This window comes from Gallus gallus, chromosome 7 (assembly GCF_016699485.2).
Source record: "Gallus gallus isolate bGalGal1 chromosome 7, bGalGal1.mat.broiler.GRCg7b, whole genome shotgun sequence".
NCBI classification, from domain to species: domain Eukaryota; kingdom Metazoa; phylum Chordata; class Aves; order Galliformes; family Phasianidae; genus Gallus; species Gallus gallus.
The window spans coordinates 1,670,833-1,696,922 of NC_052538.1; the positions used below are offsets into that span (position 1 = coordinate 1,670,833).

The following is a 26,090-nucleotide window of genomic DNA, read 5'->3' on the forward strand; positions in this document are numbered from 1 at the left end:
CATAGAAAGTCTAATCCAAATCCCATTGAAGTCTGCAGGAGGTTTTTCAAAGCAAATAAGATGAAGATCATGAAGTCTTTGTATTTCTGTGGGATGTAGTGCTTCCTTTGTTTTTCTAATGAAGGCGAAAGAGAGTCTGAACTGGGCCTGTGGGCTAGAAGATTGCATAACATTTTCAAATGTCTGCAATGTAGAGCTCAATGGATAAATATTAATAACAATAACAATCTTAGTTGTGCATTCAGGGTAACTCAATGCTGAGCAATTGCTTGGAAGTTTGGGTTGTCTATCCATTGCAAATAGCATCTGTGCTCAATTACATTCGGTCCATTAGGAGACAGAGCTTTCAGAAGTAATAAAAGCATCTTAAGAGAGGGTTTGCACTGGAGAGCTAATGATTTCTGAAAAAGACAGACAATTGCCTTGATTCCACAGGTACTGCAGAAGGGAAAATGTACCAGATGAAATGGAAATTATTTCATGAATCACCTCACGATTTCACAGAAATAAGGGAAGTATTATTACTGATTATTCTCCATAAAACAAGTTTAAAAACATACCATCGTCTAAAAAGGAAAAGTGAAAGGTTTCTAAATTGGATATTTCAATATTGCTAATGAGAATGAAGTGAGCTGATGAATGTTGAATCATTCCTTGGCAGTTTTTAAACAAATATTATCATTCATTCTCTTTCCTGCATTGACAGATGATGTTTCTTGTTCAAATGAGGCTTCCTGACTTTTGATAAAGGCTGCTGAAAATAGCACTCCCCTTCCCAAGCTGTATATTCACTTCTAGCATATACTGACATACTGACAGGGAATGAAAATTTGGGATGCTCTGCAGTGTTCTGCCCTTTCATGAAGGGTTTGTCTTGTGTGTGAAGTATGATGTACACCATGGTATCACTATATCACATTACCCGGTGATGAATTTAGAAGCTGCCACTGCTGTCTAATTCAGCAATCCATTTTGAAATTGAGTAGCCTCTTCTCTCCCTTCAAAGTAGGGCATCATTAAATTAAAGTAACCTATTGTGTGCAGCAGACTAGGCAAGAAGTGGGTGATGTTCTCCTGCCTTCAGCTGTCTGTCCCTGCCTGCTGGCTGCTTTCAAACGGAGGAGACAAGTCTGATGGGCTGCTTAAACTCGTTCCTTCACTTCCCTCCATTCTTAGCCTCCACGGAGGGCAGACTTGGGACTGTAAAGAACAGCTGCTTACCTCACTGATGCTTTATATACTGATTTAAGTGTGTATATGCTCACTTTTATATCTTGTTTATTCATTACTGTGGAAGGCTATAGGAAGTTGGAGCTGAGGAGATGCTTTCCTGCAGGGGGAAAGTTGCAAGGTACAAGACTGAAAATGGATTTTGGATTTGTGGAGCAGGCTGTGTGTAAGCAAATGCACTTGGATTCCGTGCTGGCTTTCTCCCGTTACACAGTTTTTGCATTGTTCTTGATCAAAATGGATGGAAAATACTGAGGGTGTTCACTTGGTTTTGCTATACTTGCTATAAACATTCTAAATAGTGCTTTGGTTAATAGTCAGACGGACAAATGGGAAGGAAGCCATCAGGTGGGTAGTCAGGTAGAGACACCTTGTTTGCGTTTACTGTAAGAGCACACTGGAAATATTGTTAATTTAACATCAAGCATCCAAAGATAGCACCAATTCTAATTTCATCAGCAGGTGAGTGTGAAAAATCGGCCAATGTTTTCAATGTAGAAGTGGAAAAATAAAAAAATAGAAAGCCAGTTATGTATTAATTGTGATAGAGCACTATCTGAATTTGAAGAGCTAGAAATTCTGCCCATTTCATCGAGACTTGACCTAACATTTCCCCCTGTGAGTAGAAAATATTGATATAATGCACAGGAATCATTCTGTTTGTGGTGGGTTTTTGTGGTTGGTTGTCCTTTTCTTTCTTTCTTTTTTTTACTAGCCGTTGCCCAGATGGCCAGTTAATTATCCTTCTGCAGGCAGAATTATTTTATTTAATGAATTTTTAAATGTCAGTGACGTGAAAAACCATTACTGTGGTTGTAAGTCCATTACTCACCTTCAGCTTCTATTTCCCATCACCCCCCACTTTAGCTTTAAGGAGCATCTGAAGTGACAGAGCTTTGATTTCAGTTGAGAGTGCTGAGCACAGAAGTCTTACAAGTAATACATTATTAAAAAATCGTAGCAAGAAAATTAATTTCTACTATCGTATACCATGCTGGGTGTATCACTTCTAACAAATGACCTTTTTTTTTCATATATTCATTGGTAGATTTACCAGGACAAAATAATTACTTTGTTTTCCACCTCTAAGAAAAAAAAAAAAGTCTTTTTCTTGTGCGTGTGTGGTTTTCTTGTTTTGTTTTTAATTGAAATAAGTACACAAAGCGAATGGGTTCTAGAAGATAAAAAGGAAAAGGAAAGAAAAAAGAAGGAACTGGAAAACCACACAGAAATGAGGCACTGGCTCCCTGTCATGTTGTCTGGTCAGTAATATTTCTTACTGTGAAATTCCTGCATGTTCTCATGTTCATGTTTAAATCCTCCCAGAGAGATTTTGCATTGGATCCTAGTTGAACTCAAGAAGGTAGATGGTTATGCGGTTTCTCATATTTCTTGCTTTTGAGAGGAACGTCTGTTTATCCAGAGAGCCTTATCTGGGCTTGGCGACGAGCACATTCCACAGCCAGAAGAAGGACCAGACAGGTATTTGTCTCCTTTATAGAAACAACTTCCTTGAGAGCTCCTGTATAAACATAGTTTCTAGCTGAGTGGAATAGCAAAGAGGACAAGAGATCAGCAGGCTGCTGATTAATGAGCTGTTGAGCGGTGTTGGATGTTGTGAGTCTGCTGCACATCTCTTCTTGAAATGTAACATAACGAGGTCGGCAGTGATCAGCACACCCCTCACACTTCATTATTTGATCTCTAAACTGTCAGCAGTACAGGCGGTAAACTACAAATTGCAAGCATTGCTTTGTGATGTGCTTGGACACATTTTTCAGCACTGCAGGAAAAAAAAATAATAAAAATAGCACAGCCACTGTGTTACAAACAAATGTATTTTCTTTTTCTTAATGGAGCTTGGAGCAAGGACAGTATACGTAGGTACACACTGAGATCATACAGAAAAGCTGAAGTCAATACGTTCAGTATAAGCTAAAGCTGGCTAGAACATAAATATGGCATTTGATTATAGAAAAGAAATGCCATACAAGTCAATATAGCATTGATCAAACTTACGGTTTCCAGCTCAGACAATTCCGAAACAGTGTATCAGACAGATAATTGTATAATCATAAGGCTGAAAGCAGTGAGCCCACTCATTGTCCGTGCTGGCTGCCTTTTGCCACATGGGAGATCCTCACAGCAATTTTAGAATACAGGCGTTAGATCAGCATCACTCAAGGAGATGAGAGCAGACATCTATTGCTTTCTTAAACAGCTGATTTATTCTGCATCCATCATAGGCTCTCTACAGCAGTTTAGCTTGAAATTTAAATCAAAAGGGGTCAGCTACTTATTTTGCATACAGATGTAGTACTGACACAGGTTGTCTAGACAGAGGAAGCAAGGAAGAGATTTGGTAGCAGTTAAATACTTAAACCTAAGTGTTTGCATAAGAAGAGTCTCAAGTGGTATACACTGGTTGCAAATGACTGAGTGTGAAGGGATATAATATAGTACATTTCTTAGGATGAGAATATAGAGAGAAAATTATTAACTGTCTTAGCAAGCTAGTATCTGTGTCATATTTCCAGGCTGTGCCTAGAAACCCATGGAAATAGATTGTTTGTATGTTTTACAGGAAATTGACCCAAAAAAAGGAATTAATAAAGCAACAAGTCAGTAAGTAGATTCTAGACTGAGCTCAGAAAATGCCATTAGAGCAGTCTAATTATTTTCATATCTTAAAACATAGAATTTACAAGAAATAATTTTACTTTGGCTAACAGATACTTTTGAGAATTATTGTTCGTGGTAGAGAATCCACTGCTGTTGCTGGTTATGTGTTTGAATGCTTATGAGTGTTCAGTTGTTCTCACTGTTTAAAAATAATGCATTCTAGTTCTACGCTAAATAATTGCAACTTCCAGCACAGCTATTCATTTATTTATTTGTAGTTTTAGGTAGCTACTTCTTACAGGATATCTTTTTTTAAAGAAGGCATACTTAATTGCAATACATTCATCTTTTATTATGATCCTTGAGTATTTTGACCCTGGCTTAAAACATATGTATTTATAGCTCTTCATTACTTCCACAGCTATACTCTGGACCACCTCATTTCAGAATTCTGCTTGAAGCACACTAAAGACTTCAGTGAGACTTTCTGTGACAGCGTGTGGTAATGAAACTACCCCATAAGGAGATGAAAAACAAGGTATTCTCAGAAACTGGTAACCAACGTAAAGTTAGAATGCAAAGAGTAGGAAGAAATGGCCTTTTATTTTCAGTGGGATGCTGGAGTAGTTGCTATCTGACATAGTCCTGTATGAGCAAGAAGGGATGAATAGCTAAGTTAGCTGACGTTAGGGAGTTAAGAGCATGGAAATTGAGGAGTCTGTACTGTTCTATGATCTCACAGTGCCAAGTGGGCAGCAGATTAAATTCAGTTGATCATAAAATGCCATACGCACAGAGGGAAACAAACAAAACTTTTTAATAGCTTGGTAGGTTCTAAATATGCCATCATTGAAAGAGAATTGTGAGGCGGTCTGTGGTTACCTGTAGATGTTATCTTCAAGTTAAATGGTGGGCAGAAAAGTGAAGGTGTCAGAAGGCACTGAAAAAGATGAGATGGAAAGTCATTGTACAGCTTCACACAATTGTGGGGGACTCACGTTTAAATGTAAGCTACGTGTCTGCTCTCCTCATTTCAGAAAAGGGTGTAGTAACCTAGAAAAATGCAGAGAATAATGATCAGAGGTACTGAACACCTTCCATATGCAGAGGAAATGAAATAGCTAAGACTCTACAGTTTAGAAAAGAAATGACTGTGAATGGTTATTATAGAGATCTGTACAATCCTGAATGGCATGGTGGAAGTCTTGAGGGAATGATTATTCACTATTCAAAAGGAATAAACCAAGGCACACAAAATGAAATGATCAGGCAGACAGTTTATATCCAATGAAAAGAGGAACTATTTTGTGTTGTGCATAATTAAATTGAGAAACTCTGAGCCAGAGAGGTTTTTACATAAAAAAAAAGTTGTGATGGGTTCAAAATGTGATTAGATAGGTGATGGAAAGTTGCATAATCATAATACTGGGGAGGGAACTGTCAGCTTGGAAGCTGCTGGAAGCTCAGAGATGGGAAGCATCGCTCCATCCCTGGCTCATACTGTTGTCCCGAGCCTCCACAAATGGTTATTTTTAAAGGGTGGTTACTGTACTGGATGAGTCTTTAATCTGATTAGTACAGTCATTCCTATAATCTTTTTTATGGTAGATGCAAATTAGAAATTCTCAGGTGCCAGTCAACCTGTCCAAAATAAAGCAACCTTTCCACTTCTGTGCATGAAGTACTCGTCTGTTTAGACACATTACTGTAACCCCCTTGGTTGCAAGTCAACGCTAGAACTAAAATTACCCCATGAGCCTCAGGCTCAACATTTTCCAAAGATTCAATGATTTATCTTTAATTGTCAGTTGTATTTAAATTCCAAGTTATCTATTGCCTTGTTTTGTCTAACAACATGCTCCTCCTCTCAGACCTGCTCTTGTTCGTAGCTGAGTCAAGGCTGGGCAAAATTTCCACATGATCTGACTCTGTTCTGGGTATCCGTGGCATTTAGGTAGCTGTGATTGGGTTGTATAACCTATGGGCAGACCATGTCCCCTCTGCATTTGCATTTTGAATGCCTGGCAATACTGCATGATCAGTCACTTATCTATTTGTGTTCCAAGTTTCATTATCGTTCATTTAATAGCCTGCTCCATTAACTACTGTCCTTATTACTCAGTTTTGTCACTCTTCTTTACACTGCCCAAACACAAAGTAGTGTTTTCTTTTTCACTGTTTATTCAAGTAAATGCAAGAAACATCATGCACAATAATTACTTTTTTTCACACTTCAACTCTGTATTATTTTGGCATGAAGCCAAAGCTGGATTGCAAAGAGCTTCATGTATATTGCTGCACTTCCTATCTTTGTTCTGCCTTCATATTCTTGAATTCATGCTCTTTTGGACAGTTTTATTGGCATATGAATGGGGAAGATATTGTATTGGTGTATGCTGTCCCTGTGTATTTAAATTATGCATATATCTTGAGCTCCTGTACTGTACCCCTACTGATACATTTAAGCTTATGGGGAAAGCTGCTTTGCTGTCTTTTAAGCTGTAACTGTCTCACTTTCCAGATATACTCAATGGGAGGAGCACATGCTTGTACTTAAATTCTTCTGTTTCTCCTTCAGTCAGGTAAGTATTGATTACTGTTATGTACCACTAAATGTTTTTACTCCAAAACTATGATTGCTGTGGAGTGTTTAAAAATCGTTCTAAAAATTAAAATTCAATCTATTGAGTACATGTAGGAGATATTAACGTATTTAATATGAGAGCAGTTTCTATAGTGTTGTTAAGATCAGTACTAAAAATACCTGGATTAAGATACAGGCAGGCCAACACAGTCACTAATATTAATGGGATTCTCTCATACATTTCTGAAAGTTTCATGAAACTTTCTGAATGTGCTTTGCTACAATATTGAGCTGAATAGAAAAAAAATTAAGAAGTAGAGGATAAAGGCTTGATCTCCACCAGCCTGCAGACAGTGAAATCAATGAGCTCTCTGCAAGTGGAGTGAGTGAAGAGCCAACCTAATTTAGGAGCCTGCCTCAAAAATTCTTCAGAAAGAAAAGCAATACATTGCTGCAGACTCATACAGTGTTGTTTAAAAAAAAAAAAAAAGAAAGTGCCTTTGTATGGAACATCTGGAATTATTTCCTTTGTGTTTATATTTTTGTCTAAAAAAAAAATAATAGTAGTTGTGTTGGGAAACACATACTTGTATATGAATGTGTACAGCAGTAGAAAAAGATGTCTCAGTTCCTGTGGTTTCTAAGAATCTCAGAGATGGCGTGGGGTTGTGTTGCTGTTTGTCATTCTACAACTGCTGCAGTATCTCTGAAGGACTCTACTCAAGCTGAAGTTCATTTCCCATCCTCTCAGAGGCATGATACAGATTCTAACAGCACTCATTTTCAGGTTGTATTCACAAATAATGGCTACACTCAGAAGTTCCTGTTTCCATTCAAAGGCTGCTCTACTTTTGACAATTGGAAAGGAACATATAATTAAGTGCAACGTGAGAAGTTAATTTTTAAAGATACTTAAAGGTTTTTAAACTTTGTGGGCTGTTGAAATCAAATGTATAGTTCCAAAGAAATCAGAAAAAGTAGCTTGATTGGGGTTGTAACCTTCAATTATTTATATAAATGTTATCTAACCAGAAACAATTAATTTTAAAATGATTTGAGCATTCCCATAAAAGCACTGCACATAATGCTTACGTTTCTGCAGCTTGCTGAATTAAATGCTTCAATTGTGACGAGTTACTAAAAGTGGTTAAACATTGTCCCTTGTCCACAGTATCCTCCCCAATAATAACACTAAGAATCATTTGTGCATGTGAATGTGTGACTGACCATTTACCACTGAGTGGTCACAGTTCATTGCCTTCCACAGAGACCACTGGGGTTGAGGTTACTGTCTGGAAGAGTCTGCTGCCTACTTGTCATCATAGCTGATGTTGGAACTGTAATACCTTATCCCATTCAAACAGATTAACATTTGTGCATTTTAGAATAATTTCAGGGCAAAAACAAAAGCAGATAAAAATTCAGATTTGGAGAGGCAAACCCTTTCCCTGTTACTCTGTATGGCAGCATGCTAAGGCATGGTAAGCTGGAGACACCTGCACAGTGCTTGAGCTGATGGGCAGCCTCTGCTGGATGCTGTTGGGGATGACAAGACATTGTAGGATTGCGTCTTGGGCTGCAAGAGTCAGTGAAGAGTGAGCTGGGGCTGGCAGAGGCACACCACTAACCCATCCCTGCCAGGGCAAGCAAAGCTTTGTCCCATCACTTCGGTGTGATGGACAGCCATGATGCTGCGGGGGGTCCTCTGCTCAGCGGGAGCTGAGAAGAGCTAATGTGCTCATGCATTAAACTTGTCTGACCTGCAAATACAAGATGAGCGTATGGAGGGAAGTGGGAGCTGAAATAAAGTGTAAAACCTGCTGTGTTTTGTTGGTATCATTTGAATATTCAGTAAGCTTGGATACTATGTTGCGCTACTAATTGAGGTCTTTGGGATTTCGACCATTATTTCTTTCTCCTGTAAATTCTGTGCATTTAATTTAGATGGAATATATTATCTGTTATAGAAGTGAAAGTTTTCTAGAACTCAGTCTGTCTTTTTATATACAGTAAGGAAATCAACAAGAAACTTTTGAGCTTCCAGATGATTCTTAACTGTTTTCAAGTGTCAAAGACAATCACAAAATGTGACCTTATTTTTATGTAGCACGGTGTATGCATTCCGTAGAGCTGGAGAAACAAAACCGCACAAATCCTCTCTGAAAAAACTACCCAGAGCATTGAATTCCTCAACGCAAACACAGTTCAAAATAAAACTTTTCAGTTATCTACTTTAAGCAAGAACAAACTATCCCCAGTGTAGTCAGTAATATTATAGTAAGAAATCTGTTCTTTCAATCCGAAAAAAAATCACATCTCAAAAATCTATTGTGAACGTCATTACTAAAGGTGATGTACCATGTAACTAATATTTCACTTGTGCTATGACTGTTTTTCAGATGGGCAAAGGAAAATGCTGTCCTATCCCAAGAAATGCAAAGGCATAATCAAGTATGTCTGTGCCTCTCTTGCCATTTTGATATTGGGAACTCATCCAGCTGCGAACCAATAGTCTTGTGAGTATACATATACAGCATACACATATCTATGGTATAATAATCCTAAATTCTCACGTTTCTCCTGCTTTATTTTAGAAATTGGTTAAATAACAACATTAGCTGTTGAGTCTTCTGCCTGAATTTTCAGGTGGAGGCTCCACATACTCTGTGTCCTTTGAATGTCAGTACCTGCATCCCTTGTCCTTCTTCCCTCATCAAAGAGCAGTGATGCTGTTGGCGTTCCATATGAGTGAAGCAGTGGGAAACTGCGTGGTGGTAGCCATTGCTTCAATATCTTTAGAAGTGCTATTTTATGAGCTTCTTCCCATGGTCACAGAGGAGAAGAGTATTTCCATGTAGCTGTGCAGATCTGCTGCATTATACTCTGTGAGGAGTGTAGGTTCTCTTTTCAGATGTTTTTACATCCTGAAGATATATTTGAATAATCATTCATATCTTAAAAAGTATTCCCTAAAGTAATACTTGACTCTAAGCATTGGATGATTCCCTCCAAAAGCAGTATACGTACCAACATGCATGCAGAAAGATGTCAAGGACTATAATAGGCTATAATAGGAGGATCAGTGGGAATGTCAGTGTGGAAGCGCCAGGCTCTCTGCACGGCTCATATTACTGCAGCAGAGTTGGACGGCCATCCAGAGCCCAGTATACCTGGGTCTGGTTTCATGAGGCACCCAGTTTTGGAGAAACAGGACAGTGATGGCTTCTGATGTCTCACAGAGATGGGTCAGGATGGAGAGCTGCTCTGCAAGCTCTGGAAAGTCTCAAAAACATGTATCCATAACTTGAACATTGTCACCACCCTACAAAGAAGCACTTAGATGTGACAAAAACTTGTCAGCTGCCATCTGTTCTTATTCCTGTCATCACAACAAATCTTGGACAAGAAGCACAGGAAACTAAACAATCATGTTCTGGCAAGTGTGTGAATCTGAGAGCCTAAGTGAAATGTTTCTCATTTCAGTTTTTACTTTTACATAAGTTCCTCCCTTTCGCTACACTGCTGCACGTTACTGTGCTGCTGTTACAGTTTCCTACTTACACGCGCACCAACAAAATGAGAATGTGTCTTAAATAGTCTTAAATATGAAGAATCTAAACCAGATTCCAGATGATCTGACTAAAAACTCTTTCTTGGGCCCATTCTTTCCAGATTTCCCCCTAGGAATCACTCGAGCAGTTTATCAAGTTCTTCAAAGTTACATGGTCCAAAACACTATACATTCATTAAAATGTATATATTCATTTAATTCTTGCCAACTTCTTCCTTATTAATAAAACCCAATTCCCTGTATGTTGAAAAAATGACCTTTATGTTACAAATTCAAGGATTCCTAAAACAGATGGTGGAGACCAAAAGAAAAAAAAATAAAAGTAAAATCCCAGCTTGTCCAGTCTGGCTGCAAGGACCAAAGTGTGCATATTAAAATGATCTTGGAAAGCTGGCTGCGCCAGCTAAACCATATGGGCTTAGTTATGTTACATAGCACCCTTGAGTTAAAACTTATTAGCATTTCTTCTGCTGTTCATGAATAAAATGTAATGTCTCTCCAGCTCTCTGGAGGTGATGAGATGTTTAACATTAGTGAGTGAGCATCAGAGTTCAAAGCATTGGTGCCGTTCATAGGATGCAGTATTACTGTTTTAGGGTAGAGATTGAGTTGTACAGGGGGAAATGTACTAATGTGGCTGTAACTATGGTGCTTAATGTAAACAAAAGAATTGTTGAGATTAAATAGCTGAAAGCTCCTGAAGGTTTTATGTGACAGAAAAGCTGTCCTCTGTCCACTCCAGTGAGTTGTTCTTCTTAAAATGTAATATTTTATTGTTATTATAGGACAATAACAGCATTAAATTGTCATAAATCCATCTCATTGCTTTTCCTAATGATTGATAGGAGGTTTCTGAACTGGCCTCAGTATGGATTCCTACTTTTAGTCTTCTGACCAGATTCCAATGTTTAGATTTGTGGATTCTTTTCATTTTCTGTCATCAAGAATGAAGTCTGCGTACATAGTTTTGTTATCCTTTAGCTCGTTGACATTTGTTTGTTTGTTTCTGAATGGTGAGAGCTCATTCCTCCCATACCCAAGCTTCCTGTATGAGCTGCCTTTATAGATGTACCTGTCAGTCTGTGTGTGTGCTTTGTGCTAAGCTAATAACTCCTGCTCAAAAGCTTGTTTTGCTTCGTGAGTGTGGCAGCATGTAGTATGATGTAGTGTCTGGCTGTTCAGATTGTGGACCCTGTGCACAGACTTTGCAGTCATGCTTGTCAAAATACTTCCTAGATGCTAAGACAGACTCTTGAAAACTGCAACAGTTTGTACATATGTACTGATGGACATGCTTGAGACATGCTAATGTGTGATTATTGTATGATAACACAATCACATCCATTGAATACCAGAGGAGCTACATATTGCCTAAGCTGTCATTTTTAAGACTGAGCAAGTAGATTCCTGGGTTTTACTTACCAAGAACTAGGAGGTACATTCTAGATACGTTCCAAACCTGTCTATAGATTTTTCCTCGTAGGATTTGTGTCTGAAGTGTAGAGTCTGGTACTTAACAAATTATCACATGCAGATATTGATGGAGAACAGATAGAATTAATAGTGGGGACAAATCTTCTATATTTTTTTAAATCTTTTTTTTTTTTCCTCCTAGCTGCGCTTCCCCATTCAGCTGTCATTTTGTCTCACATCTGTTTCCTACTTTATCAGTCCTGGATTGAATGTGATGGATCGAGGTGGAGGAGTAAACTTAAAGCTGTTTGCCAAAAAGAACAAAACTTGTGGACATGGGGACAGCTCAGCATCTGACATCATAACTTTGACTTTCTACTTCTGTAGTGTTCATTTCTCTTATAGCAAAGCGGACTTGCTGTGGGTTCTGTGCAGAATAGATATTTAGATAACAGAATTTCTCTGGCCTATTGTATTGCATTAGTATGCTGCTGATAGCATCATCCTTGCACAAATGAAACATAAAGTGCATCTTTAATTAGTTACCTGACATCGAATCCAGCATTAAAAATGGCCGTCTTTAAACACGTTTGTCATCCTGACATTTTTCTGTGGAGGCAATGGTCAATAACCCTTAAAGTATCAGTTACGTTCCAAAGATCACTTCTTACATTTCTAGAGCATTCTTCAGACCGGTAGAAGGATAAAGCTTGGTATTTGTCCAGGAGGGAAACTAAGATGTCACTTTTTCAAGTTAGAACCTACTGGACTTGTGTGATCGAATCAAATAGAGTAAATAAAGAGCAAATCTTCCTCGTTAGGTTTGAGGCTTCCCTTTTTACTTCTGTAAGAGTATTTCAAACAAGAGCACAAATCTGTTTCTGGCTTGATAGATAGTAGTACTCTGCCTTTGCTGCCCTGATGTACCGAGTTGATAACTGTGTTCACATGCTAGTAACTGTAGGTTATTGGTGCGCCTCTTTCACTGGCATTTAGTTTATGCAGCTTAATTCATTTTATACTCCAGTGGAAATTACTGTTTTACTTTAAATGCTGCAAAACCTAAGCTGCTCAAGCAAAAATTAGCATCTGACCTGTCAGAAGAAATGACTGACATCTGTCATCCCTGCTGATTGTGTTGAGGCTTGGCAAGGTTTCTACTTGAATACTTCAGATGTAATGACAGTTGTTCAAGGCTGACAGATGCAGTTTCAAAAGATAAAATGAATCTTAGTTAGAACAGCAGTTGATATGCACAGCAACTTGCAGGAAGAAGATTATCTAGTTGAATTTCGTTGCTGCTAAAGTATAAAAAATGTATAAAATATTTTTGTGTATCAAAAATATGGAATTTAAGTGTTTTAAATTCAGTGAAAATAATTTTATAAGAACTGACTGTTAATTCTGGAAAAATGCATCAGTTCTGCATACTAATCTCCCAGCCTCATTTCCAATAGAACCAGCATCTTCTGTGGAGTTCCAGAGTTTTCTGCTGCTAGCAGAGTAACAATCTCCCTGTTTACCAGCCCCAGGCACTTGTGGTTTGTTTTTTTGCTCTCCTCATGGACTTTCGCTGATATTTGGCCAAACTACACTCAGTGTTTGGATGCTAAGATAATGGCTTTGAAAGATGCAGTACATTCAGCCTGCAATTGCTTTCTGCTGGCAGCTGGGCCCTGGCAAAGGACAGAGCCCCAGGGTCACATTCATCTGGTGCATCCCATGAGGAGGGGGTCAGTAGGATCCCAGATCTGGGGATGGAGTGGGGAGCATGATGACAACTAATTGACCTTCCCTCTGGTCTTTGAATTTTAGTTTCCCATAAATAAAGTGGTGATATTGATGCTTCCCAGCCTCACAGGGATGTTTTGAGAACAAACACATTGAAAGTGTGTAAGACTCTTAGATACTATGCAGATGGGAGCTATAAAAGTCCTTCAGACAGAAAAACCTGAGCCTTAGCAATTCTGTGACCTAGATCAAGCAGCTCTATTCCCATCACCAGAGCTGTCTGAGCTCAGCTCCCTCAACTATGTAATTAGCTGGTCTCAAATTGCCCTAAACATTTCCAGAAGCCTTTGCAGCTCTTCCTTTTCCCTTAGGTGTGGGTATGCCACTTTATTTCAGAGATCTACAGCCTTTAGGTTATTTCCTAGCCATACTTCAAGGTTAGTTTCTACCTGGTTTCCTTTCTTTCCTGCAGTTGCTCTGCTGACACCATTAAAACAAAATATTCCATGTAAGTGTTTTCTCTTCCAGAGGGTAGAATTAAAGCTTTTCTAGATAACTCCCATATCTGTTGTAGTGTCTGTGAGGATATGCAGGATTTTATGTGAGGGTGCAAAGGACTTCATCCAGCTCTCGATATGGATACTGGAAAATCAGTCATGATCATAGAACTCTTCTGCAACAAACATTTTTATTTTTTTTTCTCTATTATTTCTTCTAAATACAGAAAATAGTGATGCACAATGCAGATGTTTCTTGTGCTTGTTTCCTGTTAAGGGAAGGCAGCAATTAAGGATTTTCCTCTCCTTTATAAAGTACCAGTTCTGACTCGCTACCACTTGAAGGCGAGCATTGTTGCAGCTGAGCTACATTTATCTTATGTAGATGACTTTGTTGTTGTTGTTGTAGGCAGGTGTGCAAATATAATTTGTTGGTTGGAGTTTTGTCAAGTGGAGCCATTTATTGAATGGTTGTAATTCCCAAGTGGTGTTTGTGGAAAAGCTTTTTTTCTGCAGTTTTCTGTGTGGTGAAGCATAGATATCCTTTGCCAGCACATTGATAACTAAGCCAATTAATGTAACTGCTCGTTTGTTTGCAATGGGGAGAGAGGGAAAAGAAGGGGACAAGAAATACAAATTATGCCTCTTTCCATGTGATTTAGGGAGTTAAAAAAAAAAACCCTTTATTTTCATTCCTACCAACCACCATCACCCTTTTTTTCTTATTTTAGCTTTGAAAATGGCCCCTTCTCTCTTTTGTTGCAGTGTTTTTGTGTTGTCTTTGCAGCAGGTGCACTGCTGTGATGGGGCAAAGGGCTGCTGCTTGCAGCGGCAGTTTTGTTTGAGGGTCTGTGGAGAAAACTGACCAAGCTGGGAGAGCTTCTGAAGACTACTGAGTGATACAGAGGTTTCAGGAGGACATTTCTCTTTTATCCAATTGATAGCCGTAGTTCTCTTTGAAGAGTTATTTTGTGCCACTGTCAGACACAGCAAGCACAGCTCAGAATTTCTGTGTCAGCAGCAAACAATACCTGAGGCATGAGATATGACAGAACGAGTAAGGAGGCAATATAAACCAAATCTGCATTCCACTGCAAGGATGGAGGCTGTTAAGGCATGAAGAACCTTTCTAGACCTGGAGTTCCTCTTCTGCTTCATGATAGATAGAAGTAGAGCAATATAAGATTTGCCCTAATATCTGCACCAGATATACTTTTTCTAGGAAATGTCACCATTTCTAACCCAAACTATGTCCTCTAAAGACTCTTCATTCATCTTACACCTTCACACAAATGAAAAAATCATTCACAGAACTGGATCTGAATCAACCCTCTTTCACAAATTCCTTTTATTTCTGAGTTTGAATTGCTTTTCTGATACTCCATGAAAATGAGAAACTCAGAATGCTCAGTTGGAAAGAAAAAAACTTCTTTCCTGTACTAAACTAGTTGTAAACATTTATAAATAAGAACAAAACAAAGGAAGGCAATGGGCTGCAAAATAAAGACTATTTAGTGGCCTCCTTTGTTCATAGTGAAAAATGGACTTGTACAAATTTGTTTTGTTTCTCTCTTTCAGAAAGAATTAGTTACCATAGCAACTAAAACATAGCATGACACATCCTTTGCTACTCTCCATCTACAGAGCACTTTTTAAGAGAAAAAAATGTCTTAATTAACATCTAAAAGAATTAAAGAGACAAGGTATTTCTGCACTGGAAGGAAACTGCACTGATACTCAGCTTTCCTTTGTAGATCTTGGATGAGGGCTGTATGAAGGCCCTGTTCTTTCATTAGGGATATTGGGCAGAAGGAGGAGACAGTTTTGGTTCTCCTTAGAGGCCAGTGAGAAAATCTGTGACCTGCCTAGTTGAAATTTTGTCTGAAGTAGAGCGAAGTCAAGTTAGTTGCAATAAACGATCACTTCTAATGCGAGAAAGTGCTTACAGCATCTTAGTAAATGCTGCACATTAAGTGCATGGCCATAAACAAGACACTCAGCTTAACGATCTAAAATCTGGAACGACTCAGGAACCAAGGATATGGGTCTTAATTTTTCTAACAGTGTTACTATCAGCATAAGAAAACTAATGCTTTCCTATTTTGGATACTGATGTCATGGGTTATCTCTCCAGAGTTCCCTAGACCCCGATTCCCTGGCTTGAAGTGGGTAGTGAATGAGGATTTTCCACATTCTTACTGTCTCAGATTTAGCTGATACTGTCAAGAAAGCTGCTAACTCATGATATATTACAGGCTGTCAGAATATTCCCGAAAAGTATATGCTGCTCCTAATAGAAAGTCTAGTTTGTGAGGCTGATTTCACATATGTAGGCATAATTAAATAGAAGAAAACTGCCTGTCTAGAATGCCATACTGCAGTAACCCAATGTAAGAAAAGGCCTGGCTGGATAATACATCTAATGCCTCCTCTAGATAAATTGGGCCTAGGAAGAGGTATGTTCTTCCTGATAAAATCCCATCGAGCACAGGAAAAAAAAATCACTTGCTATGCCTGCTAGATTATTTCCTGGGTTGTGGAAAACTAATGATTGAACATTTTACAGCTCTTAGGAATTATTTTCAGATAGTATTTATCTATTTCATATCTAGATTCTTGGCTTAAAGGGGGAGTACTCTGAAAAGACAAATTATCTGATGGTAGCCACACATAAGATTTTTATGTTTTTAAATTACCTGTGGTTCACATCCCAGGAAATTGAAATCCTATGAGAATATTCCTTGCTTTGTCCTTGATTTCTTAGTAGTCTTCATAACTTTTCTCTGTAACATCCATTATCAGTCCTCTGAGCTGCTGGACCCCCTGGTAAAATATATTAAAGAAGCTCACTGTGCATTTACTGACATTTGGAATTAGGCTCTCTTGCATATTTATTCAAAAAAAAAAAAAAAAACTTTTGGAAGATGTTTTTCTGGATCAGAACCAATAGGAAGCCTTTGAGCTAAATTTTCAGATGTGTATGGTTTTATTTTGCTCCACTGATGACCCTGCTGGTTGTGGGTCACTATATGACTCTTCCCAAACACATTTAGGCAGCATCAAATCTTTTGTATGCACTGTTTCTGCACACTGTGAACATGGATTTCCTTTCTTGCTTAATGTTACAGAGACAATAAAATAGAGAATTTTACTTTTTCCTCTGAAAGCTGGGTTTGAATGAAGAGTCATTGAAAGGTTCATACCCTGTCTCACACTTTGAGAATACAAAATCCACTGCTCCTGTCACCTTCACGTTTGAATCCGAAGCTCCAGCTGATGAATAAACAGACTGGAGAATATCACACAGGGAACATTCATGTGCAAAATGAAATTCCTATTATAGTACTTTGCCTCAAATGAATTATGCTTTGTAACTCTTCTTGTAGTGATTCCTGCTGAGTTCTGTCAATGATGTGCTGAAATGCAGTTGTCTCTCATCCTTCTGCTTAGCCCTAGAAGAATGTAATCCTTTTGATGACACTTTGTGAAGTTTTTTGACAGAAAATGCCAGCGATTACTGAATTATTCAATTCCTTGATTAGAAACTGGTCTTGTGCCATCAGTATATGCTTGTTTGAAATTAAACAAACAAAACTTAAAACCTAATGTTGAATTGCTTTCAACTAAGTTTTTTGAGTTATTTTGAATGCGCACACTAGAAATTGACATCTTCAACAAGACTGTATAAAGAGTCCGTGCTCTGCATCTTCATAGTCCTCCACGGCTATCGTAGAAGGCATTTAAGCTCAGATAAACCTGCTTGAATCTATGTCCGATGTCAGGGCATCCAACAAGTCAAATGATTAGGAGATAACCTGACATGTTTCTCTGCAGTACTCTTAGTCCTGGCTTCCAACTCCAAAGCATTGCAAGGCTTTGTGTAACACACAGCTACTTAGAGCTGCTCTTTCCCCTCAGAGATAAGCACAGCATCATTTTTAAGGAGCACGATTATATTTTTTTTGCTTTCTGTTTATCTTTGTGCAAGTAACCAACTCTGACGTCCATTTCTTTTAATCCAGGTATTCTCTTGTCTAATTTTCTGGTGAAAAAAAATACTTCAGGTTATTTTTTATAACTTTGCAGTTTAAGTGTTATATTAATTTGCACATCACTCTCATCTAGGAGCTGAGGATAATAAGAGCTTAAAATGATGTTACTCATATGACATGAAACATTCCTTAAAAACATTCCCATTAAGTTGCAGTCTGTTGCCAGAGATGTTCATTTCAAATACCGTATGCTTAGTGAAAACAAATGTATATAATTCCTTCTTTAGCCAAGGATTCCCTAGAAAAGGATCTCAGAAAAGCGAGAGAGAATTAAGATTTCCACATCTAGGGCTTGTTTGCTTGCTTGTTTCCAAGACTACAGAAACAAATCTTGGCTTTGCTTTGGGGGTTAATTTTTCTTTTGGCACAGTTAGCTTTTCCACTTAGTCTGTATGTAGGTCGCTCTGAAAGTAATGCCTCCTATTTCTTTCCATGGAAACTACAACAGTTACAAAGATCACAGTAACACTGTTTGATCGAGCGAATTCTTGGCTACAGAACACTATTTTTCAGCATATTTATCACCATTAGCTGATTTGTATGAATGAGCTGGTCATGACACTCCTCATTTTGTGATGTGACAGCTGTGCATGGCCATCCAGATCACAGCTTGTCTTTCACATCACTGTCACCACTGCTGAAACACACCACCCACTGCCTCCCTGCGCTCACATCCACTGTTTGGTCTCCATAAGCATTCAGCACACATAATGGGTGCTGTTTTTTCCACATGGAGGAATTCAATTCCACACCTTTGCTTTCTACGCACTTCCATGTCAGCCTGCCCCTCTGCTGCCATCTGTCATACGGCAACAAAATGTAATGGAATATTGGTGGGCAGGTTCAGCCTCTACTGAGGTATACCAGTATACCAACATTTGCCTCTGACATGGGCCAACAGAATAAAATAGGAGGCAGCCCTTGCATTTTTGGCTTACACAGTGAGCCTTATCAGTTTCATTTCAAATTGTTAAGACAGGTTGAAAATATGCCATGCTGAGTACCCTCCTTTGATAGCTGTAACTGACTTCCTTGGAGGTATTTCTGAAAATCATAATCTTAACATTGACATTTCAAGTGAAATTGGGCAGCTCTGTTGTCTTTGAATCAGATGGGCACACACATGGTGCAGCACAGACAAGATGCAGCTCTGGACTTAATTTCATTTGTTTTAATGTAATGCTCTAGAGGGTGTGCCTGCAGGCTCCAAATCTCTCCCACATAGGTATTCAGTTTATCCTGTTCTAGCTGACATACTTATGCCTATTTTAGGTGCATGTCTCTATTACTGACAGCTCCCACGGTGTTACTGTGTTGCTTTAAGTATTTTCAGATAATGTTAAAACTCTGAGGGATGATTTTACTTGTGTGCTCTCATTATGCACTGGGTTCTTCAAAGTAGTGACCAGGACAGAGGAGCCCCATCAGGAAAAATAGTAAGAGGACATTTTTTCTTCCCCTGGGATCCACTGAGCACACTCAGGGAAAGACCATCTTGGAGTACACAAGTGATTCGCAGTAGCAGTTAGGACTCTACAGCAAGGAGCAGCATCACAGGGGATTAAATAAATGAGTCTCCTAGGGGCTGAGAGGACTGGGCAGAATTTGCTTCAATTCAGAATTTCGGTGGAAATGAAGATCACAGAAGGCACTGGTTTATGAATCCTTGTTTCTATTTTTACTTGCCCAGTTGCTTCTCCAGACTTAAAGCGTTAAATATGTTGGCCTGTATTCCAACACAACTCCTTCTAGCTTAAAATCCTTTTCATCTTTTTGGGTATAAAGGGCAGTCACCAAAAGAGGAAAAGTTTGCACAGGCCCACCCCCAAGTTCAGGGCAGTTTGTTGTTCTGTGGTGCTGCTCTTTAACAGTGTGTCACTTGTTATCTCCATCAGTGAATGTTCAGGCCACCTCTCCTATTCAACAACTGAGCTCAATTTTTGACCTAGCATCAAAATGCAGAAAACTTCTAGGCTTCAGTTATTGTGTATCCTGATGTAGGACTGCCATAGTCTTCTTACCGTAGTCACTTACGTCAGCTCAGTTATGTTAAAAGCGTTCTCTGATGCTTCATTCTGCTAAGTTTCAAAGCTCATCTCATTTCATTAACTAAACATTTGTGTCTTTCACTGTTTTGAAGAATCTGAGCAACCCATTCCTTTATTACTGAGAGAAAAAGATGGATGTTAACTTCAAGCTCGTGCTCTAAGTGGGTGAATTGTTGTATTAACCTTTTCCCCAGTTATATTATTTCTCAAGAACAGTACTTCCATCTTTGTTAATCTTTAGCTTCTGCACATATCTATCTATTTCTACAACATATTTTTTCCTCTGAAAAATTTTAAATGCAAACCTATGAGGCAGCTGTCATTTTATATGAAATATAGCCATCTTCTCCTGCAGCTTTACTACTCCAAAAATACTCTGCACGGGGAACTTGTTTTACCTGATTTATTGATGAACAGATTTACTGTAATCCTTCAAAACAGCAAATGCTTTGCCATGTGTTGCAAAGGGAATCCTATATTTCTAGCTAACCTCCTTTCATTGCCTTTTTATTTCTATTTTTTGACAGACTCTCTGAGGGTTGGGTATTTTTTATTTGGGGTTCTTGAGTTTTATTGCTGATAACGTATGGTGTTTAGGAATCACTCAGAGTCAGAAAGTGTGGCACGGGACAGTTTCATTTAGAGTGCAACTTTTAGCCAATTAATTTTATCAAATACAACCTATGCAGAGTTTATCAGATACAATTAACTGCCTAGGATGACACACAGAAAGTATGTTTCTGTGAAGGATGTCAGTGTGACTCAGTACATCTCTCTTAAATAAGAAAGAAGCCCATGATTCTTATTCTTCCTTGTCTATCTTTATTTGGGCCTTTAGTCCTGTTCTACACACCTAAAATACATTTTCTTCATTATTTCAAGTTATATGTAAATAAATATGACTTTGTTGGAAAAATATATCAGCGAATTCTGAATGATTTTGATTACCTTAATAAAACTTTCAGCCTCCCTTTCCTAAACTCTGATTTATCTTCTTGCAGACCTGTTTAGTTATTTAGTCACAACAGGTTTGAGGCATCCACACCACTCTCTATTTGTTCCTTCTGTGCTGCGGAATTGTCTCTACTCCTGCCAGGTGAATACAATTGAAAACATTTGCATTCTCTAATTAGCTCAGCTAATTGTTTTCCACAGCTTTTTCAAGTAGAAGCCTGATCCATACAGCTGTTGGAATGGAAGCTTTGCAAGATAACTGCACTAGCAATGTGGGAATTATGGTATACACTTGCCCATCAGGGCATTCAGTATATGCACCCAAATCTGTGAGAAAGATTTTCCAACTCTGCTGAAGAGCAAGGTTGGTATCTCCTTAATTGCTATACCATTCACCACTTCAGTCACGATGGCTTACAGTTACACATCTTCAACAGCATTAAAAAAAAAACAAGGTAAAAAGATAGAACTTTTAAACAGGAAAAGGTTTAAAGTTTATATTCCTTGAAAATATGCATAATTATTTATAAGTATAATTATGAGATAATGAGTGGCAGTCAATGGGATTGTTATAAGTATCTAAGATAAGGCAACTACAGTTTTTTTTTTTTTTTCATGGCCAAGTTCTATTTGTATTATTTATTCTCTCAGTGTAACAGAGCCTGCTGGAGGGGGGCCTCTGGAAGACTGAAGTGTTGAGGAGAAAATCAGTGAAACAAAGCTTACCTCCATGAACATATAATTTAATCCTTTCCTGTTGTCTGAAATAGCACGCCAGCAAGAAATCAAGTTTAATTTAATTTTATAATTTATTTCATGACTTTACTCACTGCTTCTTTAATGTTCTATGTAAGAGCAAAGTTATTTTTCTTCTCCTCTTTAAGAGTGGGAAACTGCATTTTTTTAAACCTCTGTATGAGTAGAGCAGTTCAAAAGGTGACTTCTAAAGCAAAACCCAAGCCCCTGAGGAGTGAGGAAGAGTGTCCATCTAATGTTAAGTAAGGAATAAGGTTAATTTATAGCTGTGGCACTTCTCCAGTGCTTTAGGGAGAGTTTATGGTTCAGAATATTGAAGTCTTTTTCATCTTTGGAGGAGATTGCATTTGGTAGACGTAGATCTCAGAAGTTTGTGTTGTACAAATGGATTTGGTAGTTAAAAGTAGTGTACTCTTGTACAAAATGTGTGTTGCTGATGTGTGAGAAAGCTCTTTTGAACTGTATGCCATTATCAGGATGGCATAGCGAGTTGCTTGTGTAAAGTTGTGTACAGTGGTGTTGTTTCCAACACTCTTGTGTCTGGAAACCCAGTTATTCAAACTATAGCATTGGGACACTTTCTGCATCTATGTATTTCCTAGTGTTAGCCTCAAATGTACTGTGTCATGGAGTTCTAGCTTGAAATCAGTAAGAAATATTTCATAGATGTAAATGTTTTTGTAAGATGTATTTGAAAAGCAAGGAAGCATCTGTGTTAGTGAAACATAATAGCCATTCCATATCCTTGCCTCAGCTCATTACAATGAACTCTCAGACTAGTGTTCCTCAACAATTTATGCATTTGAACACTTATTTCTGCTGTTTTATATGCATTATTGCTCTGTAACATGGCTAGCAAATCACGGTATATTGAATTGTCTTTGCCGAATGTTCATGTGAAAATGAAGGCATTAAAGTGGGTGGAAGCAGGCTTTCTTTTCAAGATTCAGCGTGGTGCCAGAACCTCTGTTGCCTGCTGCAGTGCTGTCAGCTCCCTCGGTGGGAGAGCTGCCCTCATTAACACAGCTTTGAGCCTGGAGACGGCACAGAGTATCTTCAAACGGCATCCATTGAATGGGGTTAGTTCATATAAATCAGTGGGTAGATCATAAAGTTCCTACTCCTGCTCAGTAATTAATGAAGCTAACTAGATTTTTCTGCACATATCTCATATTTCCTGGTATTTTAAGAGTCTGTGTTGACGTACATTGAGTTTACTGCTCTCTGAGGGCTGGAATGGTACCGCAGGCTTCTGTGGAGGCTGTGCTCCACCATGTAGGTGATGCCTCTTTGTGTTAACACAGCTAATAATGTGCCTACCTGGTAATAATGAATCAATGGGTTATGATTATATTGTGAAAAATTAGGTAACCTGATTGTGTGGCTTCTTTGAAGCAGCCTTACTCAATGCGTGTCTTTCATTTTCTAACCTGCAATCCTCTTTCAAAATTGAATAGAAGGGTGTCTCAGACTTCTATGAAATCTTGTAGTGGCTCCTATTATGAATAAGTAAAAATTGCTTTGTGTGTGAATCTAATGCAAAGTAGCATAACCACCATCTGCTGCTTCCCTGTCTGGGGTGCGCTTTCTGTCCACCTGCCCTGCAGTCAGGTGATTCCCACTGCACTGGCTCTGAAAATGTACCACAGGAAGATGTGGTACCCAGAGACTGACAAGCCTGTGATGTGTTCACTCAGTAGTGAGGTAACCAGCTGAGTACAGGAGTTACTTGAGGTAAACCAACGATGCTTCTGCGTGTATTTGTTCAGCCTAGATTTAAGGGTGCTCTGGTTGTGCCTCCAGCATTTTGCTTGGAAAAGCTGATACGTACAGTTTGTTTGAATGATCTGCTGTAGCAGCTCAGAAAAGTTTAAAAGACAATGCTCTTAGGAGTCTGGATATTGATGTTAGATTGCACAAGCAGGAAAGCTTTATTTGAAAGATCAGTTTGAAGCATTGCTTCCTAGCTTTTTTTAACCTAGAAATAGAGTTTCACACAATAATATGCTTTTACTGTAAGTTAGTCTAGTACCATGACTACCTCCCTGATATGCATGAATTTATCTGCTAATGACATTTCATGCTTCAAAGATGTTATATGGGACAGATGTAGATACAATAAGTTTGCAGTGCTCTGAGTGTGATAGCTGGGTTTGGAACTGGACCACAACACACAGCACTTCTATCAAAAACAGTATTGCAACTTACCACACTCAGGCTTTGATGTCCAAAGCCTGCTATACACTCATGTAGCTGGGGTGTAGTAACACAACTACGTATGGCTTCAAAATTAAACTGACAAAAAGCAGCAAAGATTAAACACTTCCCCATTTGCTGTCAAAGTTCATTTAGAAAATCTTTCTTTGAGCAATTTTGTTTTCTTTGTACTGAACATATATGATTTGTAAAGTGGATTACTTTTCTGTGTATTCTGTTCATGGCAATCATTGTCATGTTTTACTTATATGCAGGTATGGGCTCTGAGCTCAAAGCACATCTTCCATAGTCTTTGATTTCTGTGAGCAGGGTTTCCCTGGGCCAACTATTACCAGAATTTGTAAGAGGAATTTGGGGGGATTTTGATCTCTTTTTCTTGCTGTTGTTTATGTTTATGCATGAGGTACTTTCAATTGAACCATTTGACAGTTATTCTCACTTGAAAGAGAGAATAGAATCCAATACTTGTACAGCTACTGAGATATGTATTTTTGTCATATTCAGCTTTATATCTAATTTAGATGTATCTATACTTGTAATGTAGTGACTTAACTAACCAGTAGTTGATGATAACGACAACTGGTTGTGTACAGACCTCTGTCCTGTACACCGCCAAGATAGTGTCTGGTCTTGTATCACAAACCGGGAATTTCCAGCTATGAGACTGGAAACAAGACATCAAATTTTCCACTTATCTTTTGGCACCGGGATTTGAATTGTTTGTTTTTTCTCATGAAAATTGCTTTCCTTCCCCCCCCCCCCCCCCCAAATAATATACTACATACTATGCTACTTTGTTATTGTTTTCTTTTCCTTTCTAATGATCTCTTTCTGAAAGCCTTGTTAATTGTTTTGAATTAACTAGAAAATTAATGATTATGGGAAAAACATGCTAAAATTTAGAATCATGATTAATCAGTAAAATAGATGAAACTTCTTCTAAACCATTTCTGGCTGTTTAACCCATTCACTTTTCCTGCATGTGCAGTGACCATCTCCCTTTTTTTATTCTTGTGGTTCTAATGGAAATTTCTGTAAAGAAACACACCATAAGCTTTTTGTTGTTCATTTTCACAGGCAACCTGACAGAAATGTGTGGTGCAGGAAAATTTGTCCATGACATCACATACAAAATGTAGACGTGAAGGATCATTTATCACAAGCTGTTCCCTTGTGTACTCTATTCAGAAAGCTTTTGATAATGTGTGCTAAACTTAAATTGAAATTAAAAAGCACTTTCTTGTAGTTTTTTTTTTCTTTTTTTTTTCTTTTTTGAGCAGTGTGAATAGCAGAGTTGAATACTCATAAATATTCTTAGTTTAAGAGGTATAATACAGTAGGCAGGAACCTCATGTATATTTGCCTTACTGAAGGCACACTATCTGAGAAATATAGAGGATAATTTTTCCTTAAAGCGTCTCGGCACATTCAGACAGATAAGTGATGCACAACTTCAAGTACAGTTTGACTTTTTGACAGAAAAATCAAACTCATTACTGAAGCTCATTTCTTTTTTCAAAAATTGCATGCATTAACCGTTAGCACCTTTAACAAGCTCATCAAATCTGTTTGGTCAATAACTCTCACCTTCAAACAAAATACTGCAGTAATTTCTTTCAGCGCTGTGAATGATGTGCCTCCTGTAAAACTGATGAGCGTGATCACAAATTTTCTCTTGACAGTGAGGCATATGGTATGTTTTGTAGTTACACATTTTCTTGCTATTATCTCTTAGGCACAGTTTTAAAATTCTTTCAATATAGCATTATGGCTGGAAGTATAGAGAATTTATTGGCTGAAGTATAGTAAGTGTGTTTAGTGGAACTTGTGTTTAAGGCACTGATAAGGGAGATGGTATAGCAAATGGCCTCAAGTTTTTAACGTGCAGACCTTCATGAAGAAAGTGAAAGTAACAAGTGTATGTATTCATGTATATAGATGAGGGCTGCTCTGAAAGTAATGCTTCGCTTTATTATATTGACCCACAATGTCAGAAATGGATGGTGAATGGTATGGCAGTATAAGTTGAACTGTCCCACTAGTATTCTGCTACGTTTTTTTGCCATGTGGCATATGACAGCAGAAGGGCAGTCTGCCAGAATGGTGTCTGACATAGAAGTGTGAATGAAGCAGGTGCGTCACTGAATTCCTTCATACTGTAAGAAATGGAACTTACTGACATTCACTGACACTTGCTAAATGTTTATGGAGAGCAAACAGCGGATGTCAGCACAGTGAGGCAGTTGGTGGTGCGTTTCAGTAATTGTGACAGTGACACAAAAGATAGGCTACATTGTGGATGACTATGCAGAGTTTTAAAAGTACAGCATGCAGGCTCTTGTTGATTGCTGGTGAAAGTGCAGAGCTAATGGTGGTGTCTATGTTGATAAACACTGTTCTGTAGCTGAGAATTTG

At 38.3% G+C, this 26,090-nt stretch overlaps 1 long non-coding RNA gene across 18 annotated transcripts in view; it reads left to right on the forward strand.

Annotated features, from left to right (window-relative positions):
• LOC101747532 overlaps positions 1–26,090 on the forward strand; it is a 332,267-nt gene that overhangs the window by 199,744 nt on the left and 106,433 nt on the right. For 16 of the 18 annotated variants that reach the window (XR_005861589.2, XR_005861591.2, XR_005861593.2 and 13 more), the window contains 5 exons: positions 436–2,712; positions 3,815–3,855; positions 4,274–4,390; positions 6,374–6,434; positions 8,836–8,952. This is a non-coding gene — a long non-coding RNA (uncharacterized LOC101747532). The remainder of the gene's footprint in view (positions 1–435; positions 2,713–3,814; positions 3,856–4,273; positions 4,391–6,373; positions 6,435–8,835; positions 8,953–26,090) is intronic. The other 2 variants (XR_006939889.1, XR_006939883.1) reach the window with 2 other exon arrangements.